We start from the raw sequence: 10,147 nt of genomic DNA on the forward strand, positions 1-10,147 counted from the left end.
ACGACAAATGCTGGAGAGGCTGTGGAGAACAGGGAACCTCCTACACTGCTGGTGGGATTGCAGTTTGGTGCAGCCACTGTGGAAAACAGTGTGGAGATTCCTCAAAAAACTAAAACTAGCCTTACCATGCGATCCAGCAATCCCGCTCCTGGGCTTATATCTGGGGGGAACTCTAATTCGAAATGTTCATAGCAGCACTATTTACAATAACCAAGACCTGGAAGCAACCTAAATGTCCATTGACAGATGGCTGGATAAAGAAGCTGTGGTATATTTATGCAATGGAATACTACTCAGCTATAAAATTATAAAATAGTGCCATTTGCAGCAACACGGATGGACCTAGAGAGTATTACACTTGGTAAAGTATGTCAGACAGAGAAAGACAAATATTATATGATATCACATATATGTAGAATTCTAAAAAATAATACAAATGAAATCTATATGCAAAGCAGAAAGAGACTCACAGACATAGAAAACAAACTTGTGGTTACCAAAGTGGAAAGAGAGGGGAAGAGGGATAAATTAAGAGTATGAGATTAACAGACACAAACCACTACACATAACATAGATGAAAACAGGGATTTACTGTACAGTGCAGGGAACTGCACTCACTGTCCTGTAATAACATATAATGGAGAATAATCTGAAAAGACTAATGGAGGCGGGGGGTGTAGCTCGGTGGCAGAGCACATGCTTAGCATACGCGAGGCTCTGGGCTCAGTCCCCAGCACCTCCATTTAAAAATAAATAAACAAACAAACAAACAAACCTGACTGCCTCCCCCAAAAAAATAAACTAAAAAAAATTTAAGATAATCGCATCACTTTTCACCTGAAACTAATACAATATTGAAAGTCAACTATACTTCAAAACAACAAAAAAATGGCACTCTGTGTGTTCTGGAAGCCAGGAGTTTGAAGCTAAGGTGTGGGAAGGCCATGCCCCCCAGAGGCCCTGGGGGCGGACCCTTTCTGGCCTCTCCAGTTTCTGGCGGCCCCAGGCATCCTCGGCTTGTGGCTGCCTCCCTCCAGCTCTGCCTCCGCCGCCCCGTGCCTGTGCCTCTCCTCTGCTACTTACCCAGACACCCACTGCTGGACTTAGGGCCCGCCCTCACCCACCATGACCGCATCTTAGCTGATCGCACTGGTAAAGACCTTATTTCCAAATAAGGTCACTTTCTGAGGTTCTGGGTGGACATGAATTTGAGTGACAACGTAGGTGCAAGCCAGGACCTGAGAGGAAACTGAGGGCCTGTGGAAGATACTGTGGGCAGGAGCGTAGGGGAGAGCAGAGACAGAGCCCCACGGGGACAGCAGCGACCTCCTGTCTTCCCGTCCAGAGATACGTGGCCTTCCCACCTGGCTGTGCTTCCAAAGCCACTCTCCTACTGCATGTGCGGTCAACGCCTACCGCTCCGTTGGCCCAGTGTCCCCGGCGTTGCCTTCCCTTCTCTGGTTCTTGCAGTTTGGGTAGGGCTGAGTCCACAGGGTTCCAGCTGGACATGTGACCCTTGCCTGGTGCAGCAGCAGGTCCCACCCCACTGGACACATGACTGCTCAGGAGTGGACACCAGGGCAGAGCTGGGTCCACTCAGAGTCAAGCCAGGAGCTGAGTGGGCGCTGAGATTGTAGACCGGCCGGATGACCTGATGACTTGACAGCCACCCTGTCACCTTGTAGGGGAGCCCCCTGGGCAGTGCAGATGTCCCAGAGGAAAGCTGGGCTCAGACAGACAGACAGTAGTGGTGACATCATTTAAGCTGCTGGGTCCAGCTGAACCTTGATCTCCTTGATCAGAAAACCAGTATATGTACCTTTAATCCAGTTTGTATGGAGTATTTTTGCTGGCTGGCCATGCCCGTGCCACCTGCAGGACAAGAAGGGTTTCACAGAAAGTGTGTCTGAACTCAGAACCAAGTCTACACACAAAACTCTGTCCACACTCTGGTGGGACATCCCGGTGAGGGTCATGGCCATGCCTCAGGGCAGAAAGGCTGAAACTAGGTTCGGAATGTGACCAAGAGGAGACATCTCATGCTCCAGGCCCTGCACAGATGGCCAAGACCAAGTCTGCGCTCTCTGCCATGGCCCACCAGCCCACGCCCTGACACTCTGCGGGCAGGCGGGGCTGCGCACCCGTCCAGGGGGCGTCTCGGCCACTGGGCGTTGGAGACCCCTCGGCCCCTGCATCCCAGGCCTCCTGTGTCAGGTGACAGCTAGGCGACCGAGCTCAGAGACGTGAGGACTGGGGTCTGGGGGCCCGTGTAGAGGCAGAAGACCTGCTTTGCAAGCGGGTAGACCTAGAGAATGAAGGAAGCCCCTGGTGGGGACGGGCCAGTTGCTGCCTGCCCGCTGGGCTTGAGGGGCCTGCCCTGTGACAGGGGCTCAGGGCCTGCCAGCTGGGCTCTGCTGCCCTACAGCCCCTCGACAGCCCCATTTCCTCCTCTGTGAAGTGAGGGCCTTCGTCTTTTGGGGTACCACCACCACTGGCCTTCCAGGCTCTAAAAATCAAGGTCACCAACCAGTAGGAGGCCTGTGGCTGGAGCCCACCATTTCCCGAGGTGGCCATCAGGAGACTGACCAGAGAGAGAGGGTGAGCTGGTCTCCATGGAGACAGAACCAGTATCCCAGCGGCCCACTTGTCCATCCCTCTTCTGACCTGAAGCAGGAGCAAGGCCAGGTGCTGGCATCTGCCACCATCTGAAAAGCCTGAGGTCACCTAGGCCACTCCCTCTGTTTTACAGATGGAGAAACTGAGGCTGGGGCAGGGGAGCTTCAGGCTCATCGGGGCAGAGCTGGCCGCCTGCCACACCGAGGCTCCGCCGTCGCTCCTGGAAACCTAGCCCTCGCTGAAGCCTGAAGTGGCCTTTCTGCACCAGGCTGCTGGGATACCTGCGGTCACCAATGGCAACGTCACCCTCTCCACAGCCGTGTGAGTCACAGCGCAGCGGCCTCAAGCTCCAGCACGCGCTGGGTTCAGAGACCAGGCAAGCTGAGGAGGCGGCCGCTTAGAGGCTGGGTGGTCTTTGAATTTTGTTCTGGATTAAATATAGCTCCTGGGCGTGTTTGATCTTGGCCATCAAGCAACCGTGGTGCAAAAATCATTGGTCTCTTTCCCAGCGCAGGTTCAGGGCAGCCTTGGGGGCCGGGCATGGGCACAGGGCCCGTGTGGCTCCTGCCGCAGGGCGGCCCCTATCCTTGGCCCCCTTTGCCAGCTTTGGACCAGACGTTGTCCAGGGCTCTCCCATCTCCTGCCTTCTGGAAATCGTGGGAAATAGCCGATTTCCATAAGCGAGTGCCCAGGGGCCCCACCAAGACTGGGGGTCCCTTTCTAGACTTCCGGGTCTTCCTTCAGTTCCCTTCCTAGGGCCTCAGTATTCTCTCCTTTGAGGGGTGAGGTTTTAAAATGACATGACTGCGTCGTCACCTTTAACACAGAAAGACACAGAAAGGAATTAAAGGCTTATTACCCCTAACCAGGATACCCTTTTACATTTTCTCAGAGTCATACACTCAGCTGGGAAGAAAATGCAGAGGACAGAAAGGTAAACAGGGCGCTCTGAAAGCCCCGGCCCCACCCAGCCCCCTCCCAGCGGATCCGGGGTCACCCTGGCCGGTAGCAGGATGGTCGGGGGCTCACATCCCGCACCTCCCCCACCATCCGCAGGGCCTCGGTTCCTTCATCTGCAAAGTGGGTAGACTGGCAATGCCCACCTCCGAGGCGTGCGGGGGGCACCTGGGAGCCGGGGGCTCAGCAACCGGGGTCCGCGTGCCCACTGCGGGTAGTCTTCCAAGCGTATCCTTCCATCTGGTTCTTTTTTTAACTCGGAAATGGATTATACTGTGTTTGGCACCTTGCTTTTTTCATCTTGTTTATTTTAGAGGTCGGTCTGTCCCAACACGTGCAGACGGACGCACCTCCCTCTTTCTTAGGAGTCTTTAGAGGCACATGTCTCATCCTTTACTGTTACCAACACCAGGACACCAGGAAGTTAGACACCTAGAAATGTTGATTCTGGCCCAAATTGCCTGTGCACTTTCAACTTGACTGGATTTACACACCCATCAGCCAGGAGGAGCTTCGGGTCTCCACACACCCCTGCCAGCCCCGGGCGTCATCACTGTCAGGGTAGTTTGCAGTCTGATTCCAGGTGCCCAGACAGGGACAGCCCTGTGAGGCAGCTCAGGGACCGAGAAGAGAAAGGGGGAGAGGGCTTCAGGGCTCAGGGACCCTGGCAGGATGGGCCAGGTCCACAGTGCCTATCGGACTTGCCCTGCATTCGTTCCCCAGGACATTTTACAGAATGAGATGCCTGCGTTTGGCTGGGATGTTGTCAGCCAGCTTTCTCTTGGCCTTTCCTGAGGGCCTCTCTGCAACCCTGAGGCTGGCCGAGATGCCTGCCCTGCGGCCTTTGGGGGTGGCCCAGGAGACGGCCCTCCGTGTAATCTCTGCGGAGGCTCAGCTCCGACCTCAGAGAGCCGGCGACTGGTGGAAACAGCCAGATGCCATTGTGAGCCAAGCCCAGCGGGGCTGCTGCTGGGGCCAACCCAGGTCACCCGCACGAGTGGCCACAGCACAACAGAGCACGTCGCCAAGGACCATAACTGGCTTAGAGAAAGTTCTAGAAGAGAGGCTGCAAACCTGTTACTGGGGCTGACGGCATCAGCTTCCAGGGCGATAAGCAGAATCACTGGGAGAGACTGGGGTTTAGCACACTGGTCAAAGTGTTCACGTGCCGAGAACAGGGTCAGCAGCAGCATCCAAGCTCGGCCCAGGTCTGTGGTGTCGCAGACATGCCGTCCCTGCCCCGCTGGGCCTCCCATCACCCCTCCTCCCTCCTGTGGGCCACCAAGCCACCGCCTCCTTGTGTGGTCACTTTTTGTCTCCTTCTCCAGCCCCCCATCCCAGCACCCAGACTGTGAGCCTCCAGAGGTCACAGATCACATCTTCCCTCATCTGTGTCTCCATAGCTCAAAGCAGCACGTGTAACAAGGTAGGGATTTCATAAATCAGGGTGGAGGAAAACGGTGTGGGACAGCCCCTGCAGCTGGGGAGTGGAATTATTCCCACACACCAAGACGTGGGGACAGGTCCTGAACTGGCCACAGGGACTGGGGTCTTGCATGTCGGTTCCATAGTCTGTCAAAAGCAGTGTCAGAATGACAGGTATCACAGGCCCCTTCCAGTTCTGTTATTTGTGGGTTTACTCAGCAGGAGCTGAGAGGTGGGTGAGGCGAGGGGAGGCTGAGCAAGACCCCAGCTCCGTGCCCCGTGCCACATGCGCAGTGGAGGGGCTGCCTCCCCACACACACACACACCCCCACCGCCAGACTGTTCCCTGGCTCCGCGGTGTCCCGGGAAAGGCAGCAGAGGTGGACAGGAGGGCATGAGAGGACATGCTTTCCTGACCATCCAGCCCAGCAAAGCTAGAAACCGTCAAAAAGTAAAAATTCCATTTGTAAACAAGATCGAATTATTGGATTGTGAAACCCAGGCCCATGGAATTTAAAATAATTTAATATGAAACAATATCATTTGAAATGCTGGCCAGCCAAGGACCTGGGGGCGGGGGGCGGGGGGTGAGCTCCAGCCTCCTGTGGCCAGACACGTGGGACCCAGCCTCAGGGAATAAACCAAGTCATCATTCAACAGCGTGGTTGCGAGTCAGCTGCGTGGCTGCCCCGGGCCAGTCCCCTGGCTCCTGCCCTCCTGGAGTCCACAATCCCGACAGGCAAGCAAGAGGTGGCCAGTTCAAAAGCAGTGCCAGAGAGCAGGAGACGGGCGCTTAGGTGGCATATAATCCAAGCCAAAGGGAGGCCCAGATGGGCCACGGCAGGCCTTGTCAGGGGAGCCTCTGGGAGCTCCGGGACTTAAGTGAGAAACAGAGGCGTCACCGGCAGGGGAGAGGGGGGCAAACAGGAAGATCAGGACAGAAATGGTGATGGTTGTCAACCCTGCTTTATCCGGTACCGTCCGTGTGACCCTGGGCAAACAAGCCACTCCCAAGCCTCAGTTTTGTCATCCGCAATGTGGGAATAATTCTACTCCCCAGCTGCAGCATGGCTCAGAAGTCACTCACACGCGGCCCCCCAGAAACAGACATCCCCAATGGACAGAGGCGCCCCAGGTGGGGCTGGGATGCAGGTGGTGCCTGCAAGAGCGCGGTGGCTGGTGGGTGCCCCGAGGCCCGACAGCCCTGCGGTGGCTCCGTGCTTGTCTGGTGCTTTCTGGAAGAGTGGTGGAGGCCGGGCCCAGCAGACCCTCGTACAGCAGCGGCTGGCTTCTGCGTGTTCTGCCTCAACATAAACACGATGGGAATATTTCAGGACCGTAAGAGCAAGAAAAATAAACCCAGGGAACCCAGACAGAGAGCGTGCAAATGCTGACTTTCATGTCACATCCAGAAACCACATGTTCATGAAGCCACCTGCGGGCTTGTAGCTCAGTGGGGAGGTGCAGCCTTGTTGTGTTTAGAAAGCCAAGCTAGCTGTACAGCTGCGGGGGACGTCCGGGCCGCCTCCCTCCACCCTCCCCAACACCGCTCCCTCCGCACACAGAGCAGCCCTTGAGGCCGCCAAGGATTTGGGTGGGGGAGGGGGCACCCGTGCCTCTGGGTTTGAAATCACCTGGGAGGCAGTGGGACAGCAGTGGTCACTCCTCATCACTGCAGTGCCACCCTGGGCACGTCCCCTCACCTCTCTGTGCACAACGGGGTCTGGAAAACACATAAGGTCACCTGGCCAGTGAGGGGCAGACCTAGAACTCAAACCACCCCGCCCCTGACTTTCCAGTCTCGTGGCCAGACTCAGCCACAGCCCTGGGGAGGGCAGAGGAGAGGGCACAGCAGAGCTGCTGGCCCTGCGCATGCATCCATCTACCTGTGGGCTCGGGGAGGGCTGCGGATCCCTCCTCCCCTTTGAGGCGGCGATGCTGAGAAGCGTTATTTTTATTCCTCCCCAAGCCTCGCCAGATTACATTGTCAAGGCCAGCACTTTGGAGATATTTCCTTGGTTTCGCAATTCACGCAGTGACTAACACATGTTACATTTTGAAAACCTCTCTTGGTAAAAATTTAAGCTGAATTGTAAATACATGAAAGTCTCCGTGTTAATGGGGTACGTGATTTCTCGGTGGCTGTTTTGTAATCCCAAGATTCAGAAAGGATGCGGAATTCTATAAGAATGCATAACGAGCACCTGTCCAGAGCTGCCCTTTGAATCATCACTGCAGGCAGCAGACCTTACATTCGTCCATCGTTATGTAAGTCACAAACCCCGCCGCGTTCCCTGCCTCGTGGGTGCCGGGGCACTCGGGGGAGTGATCAGAGCAGGGGTTGCAGACGTTCACGACAGATGGTAGAACCCCTCCTTGGGGTGCAGCCTCACATGCCCACCTGGCTGCCAGGTGCTGGACGTACCCTACCTCATTTCAGTGCCAGTAGGGATCGGGTGACCGTGACAAAGCTGAGGCTCCAAGATGTTAAGACTTGCTCCAGGATGTAACCCTGAAGAAGGACAAGCAGGACTCGATCCCAGGCTTTGTGTGTCTCTGCAGCGTAGGGTGTGGTGGCTGCGCCTGTCATGCCGCAGCCCCTGCGACGGGCACCCATGGCCCGGGTCACCCATGCTGCACCGGCATCGGTGTGCTGCCCACCTGGGACAGCCAATGCACAGGCTGGGCAATGGGCGGGTCTCTGGGCATCTGAAGGAAGAAATGAAAGAGTGGGGCAGTTGGCTGCTGGGAACCCTGATGTCATGTGCACACCGGGACCATAGGGCACGTTGGGGCTGGCCCGGGAAGTTGACGTGGGTAGGGGGAAGAAGGAGAGGAGCCGAGGGGTGGGAGAGACCCGCCACCGCGAGAGAGGCCGACCTCTGCAGGCTCGGCACCAGTGCCCGGAGCGTGGGCAGCAGCCTGTCTGCCTGAAGCAGCCCTTCCGGCCCCACCCGCACCTCCATCACACCCGCTGTTTATTGCTCAGTGGATAAGACCTACCCTGTTTCTGTTTCGTTTACCTGTTCGGCATCCATCTCCACACCGAACTGGAGGCTCCGTGCATTAAGTGGCCGTCTGTTCCGTGCTGTGTCGGTGAAGCCTGGCCCTACGTCTGGGCACAGAGGCGTGGGAATTGTTTGTTGAATTCATGCACCTCTGAAAGAATGAGAGAGCCACCCCGCTCTGCCACAAGGCGGTGGGCAATTTGAGTGGGTTTTACCTCCACGAGAAGCCCTAGCAGACACAAGGGCCGATGTTCCTCCTCCCACGGCCTCAGGTGGGCAGCATCGGGGCGGAGCGGGCGGCCCCCGGGGCGCGCAGGAGCCAGGAGGCTGCTGCGCCGCTAGGGACACGTTTATGATACACTAAACTCCAGGGCGAATATTGATTTTTCTTCAAAGTTCAGGGCATGTCTGCCTGGGCTTTTCTGGGCTCCCCGCCCATCACAGCCACCTGAGCTGCCTGACAAACCCGGACTTGAGCATCAGAACACTGTCTCCTGGATGCTGTAGGTCCCGCAGCCAAGGTGTCCACCCCGCAACGTTCCCGTAACTTGGACTTTGCAGCCCCGTGGCTGCGGCAGCATGCTTAAAGATGTGTCCATCCAAAGACAAAAGGCTGAGAGGATGCTCTGAAGAAACCCACGGCCGTGGAAGAAGGGCTATTAACTCAGTTTGGGAAGCATCATACGTGGTTCTTTTTCCGTGACATCTAAGTAAGCAAGATGTGGTCTGAGCTCTCAAGACACACACACATTTAGGGGATAAACGGAGCGCAGGCAGACCCAAAGATAACCACAATACAGTGTGATGAGCACAAAAGTAAAAGTATGTCCAGGGCTCCGGAGGGAAGGACCAGCTCCAAATGGGGGTCAGCAAGGGCTCCCCAAGGAAAGGAATTTTCCATTGTCTTCCTTGTGATTTCAAGTCGGCATCCCCAGAATGCCTGTTACGTTAGAGCCTCGCGGGCCCTTAATGGAATTACTCAGCTTTCAGTAACAGCGAGTTTGTCCAGGTCATGTGGGGAAGTACTTTAAAGTTATTCTTTCTTCTTTTTTATTATTGCAAAGACTTACAATGCTTGAAAAAGCTTTTTCCTTAATTCAATTACCAAGTGAGCTCAGTGCATTTGCTGGAGATAATTAAGAATCTTTATAAATATAAAACAATTATCCCATCAAAATACAGTGCTCCATATTATTATTCGAGCACGCTTCTCAATCAGAACCACCCCCTCCCCTTTTCAAAGCAATTCGGAAGCATCCAGGCCGCTCCCCCAGGCAGAGCTCGCGGCCCTCCGCCGCTCCGTCCTGCCAGCCTCACCAGGACACAAGTGCTTGCCCACGTCCGCCCTCCCGGGAGCCCCAGCAGCCTGCAGTCACAGCTCTCCTCGCTCACCTCTCGGGTCCTAGACTTGGTCCAGAGCAGGTATCAAAAAAAAACAAAGTGACACAGAGCAGAGAGGCCAGGGGAGAAGAGACAACGAAATGAAGGGTGGTGGCCTGGCTTGGATCCTGGAGCACAGAGGACATTAGTGGGAAAACTGGTGAACTCCAAACCAAGCCTGGAGTCGAACCGGCGAAAATGGACCGCTGTCGGTGTGGCTCTGCCACCAGGCGCACCGCAGTCACGCGTGGTGTTAACTCTGTTACGTTTCATGGCTTCTCTAGAAATCTGAAATTATTCTAAAATTAAATGTGGATTTAAAGAAACAAAGCCAAATGTGACTGAATGCGTAAACAAGAGGGCAGAATCTCACTACAGCTCAGCAGTCAGCCCCCCGGCCCGCTTCCCTCCAGGGCTGGAGCAGCAATATGTAAGCAGGCGGGGAATGGAAAGGGGGACCCTCTCCAGGGCACCTCGGCACCTCATCTGATAGCACTTCACTTTGGTAAATACAGCAATTCTACTGGTAACCAGACAGCACTTTTCATAGCCATGTGTTGGATGTCAGGTCTAGCGGAACCGCCCCCAGCCCTGCGGGAGGACCCCTCACCCGCACACTTTCCTTGACCTCCGAGAGCCTGGGATGCGGAGGTGACAGGCCCGCTTAGAATGCCTCCGATATGTGCTGTGACTTTCATAAGCCCCTCCCACCATCATAATATCTATATTTTTAAAAACTGTATAAGCCTATATTCAAATAC

The 10,147-nt window shown here is 55.4% G+C and overlaps 1 long non-coding RNA gene across 1 annotated transcript; it reads right to left on the minus strand.

Annotated features, from left to right (window-relative positions):
• Window positions 1-5,187: 5,187 nt before the first annotated feature.
• On the minus strand, window positions 5,188-8,391 carry LOC116664410. The gene is made up of 4 exons (XR_004320947.1): window positions 8,022-8,391; window positions 7,429-7,707; window positions 6,633-6,721; window positions 5,188-6,298 (listed from the first exon to the last, which is right to left on the minus strand). It is a non-coding gene; the product is annotated as an uncharacterized LOC116664410 (long non-coding RNA).
• Between the last annotated feature and the right edge of the window lie 1,756 nt (window positions 8,392-10,147).

This window comes from Camelus ferus, chromosome 6 (assembly GCF_009834535.1).
Source record: "Camelus ferus isolate YT-003-E chromosome 6, BCGSAC_Cfer_1.0, whole genome shotgun sequence".
Taxonomy (NCBI): Eukaryota; Metazoa; Chordata; class Mammalia; order Artiodactyla; family Camelidae; genus Camelus; species Camelus ferus.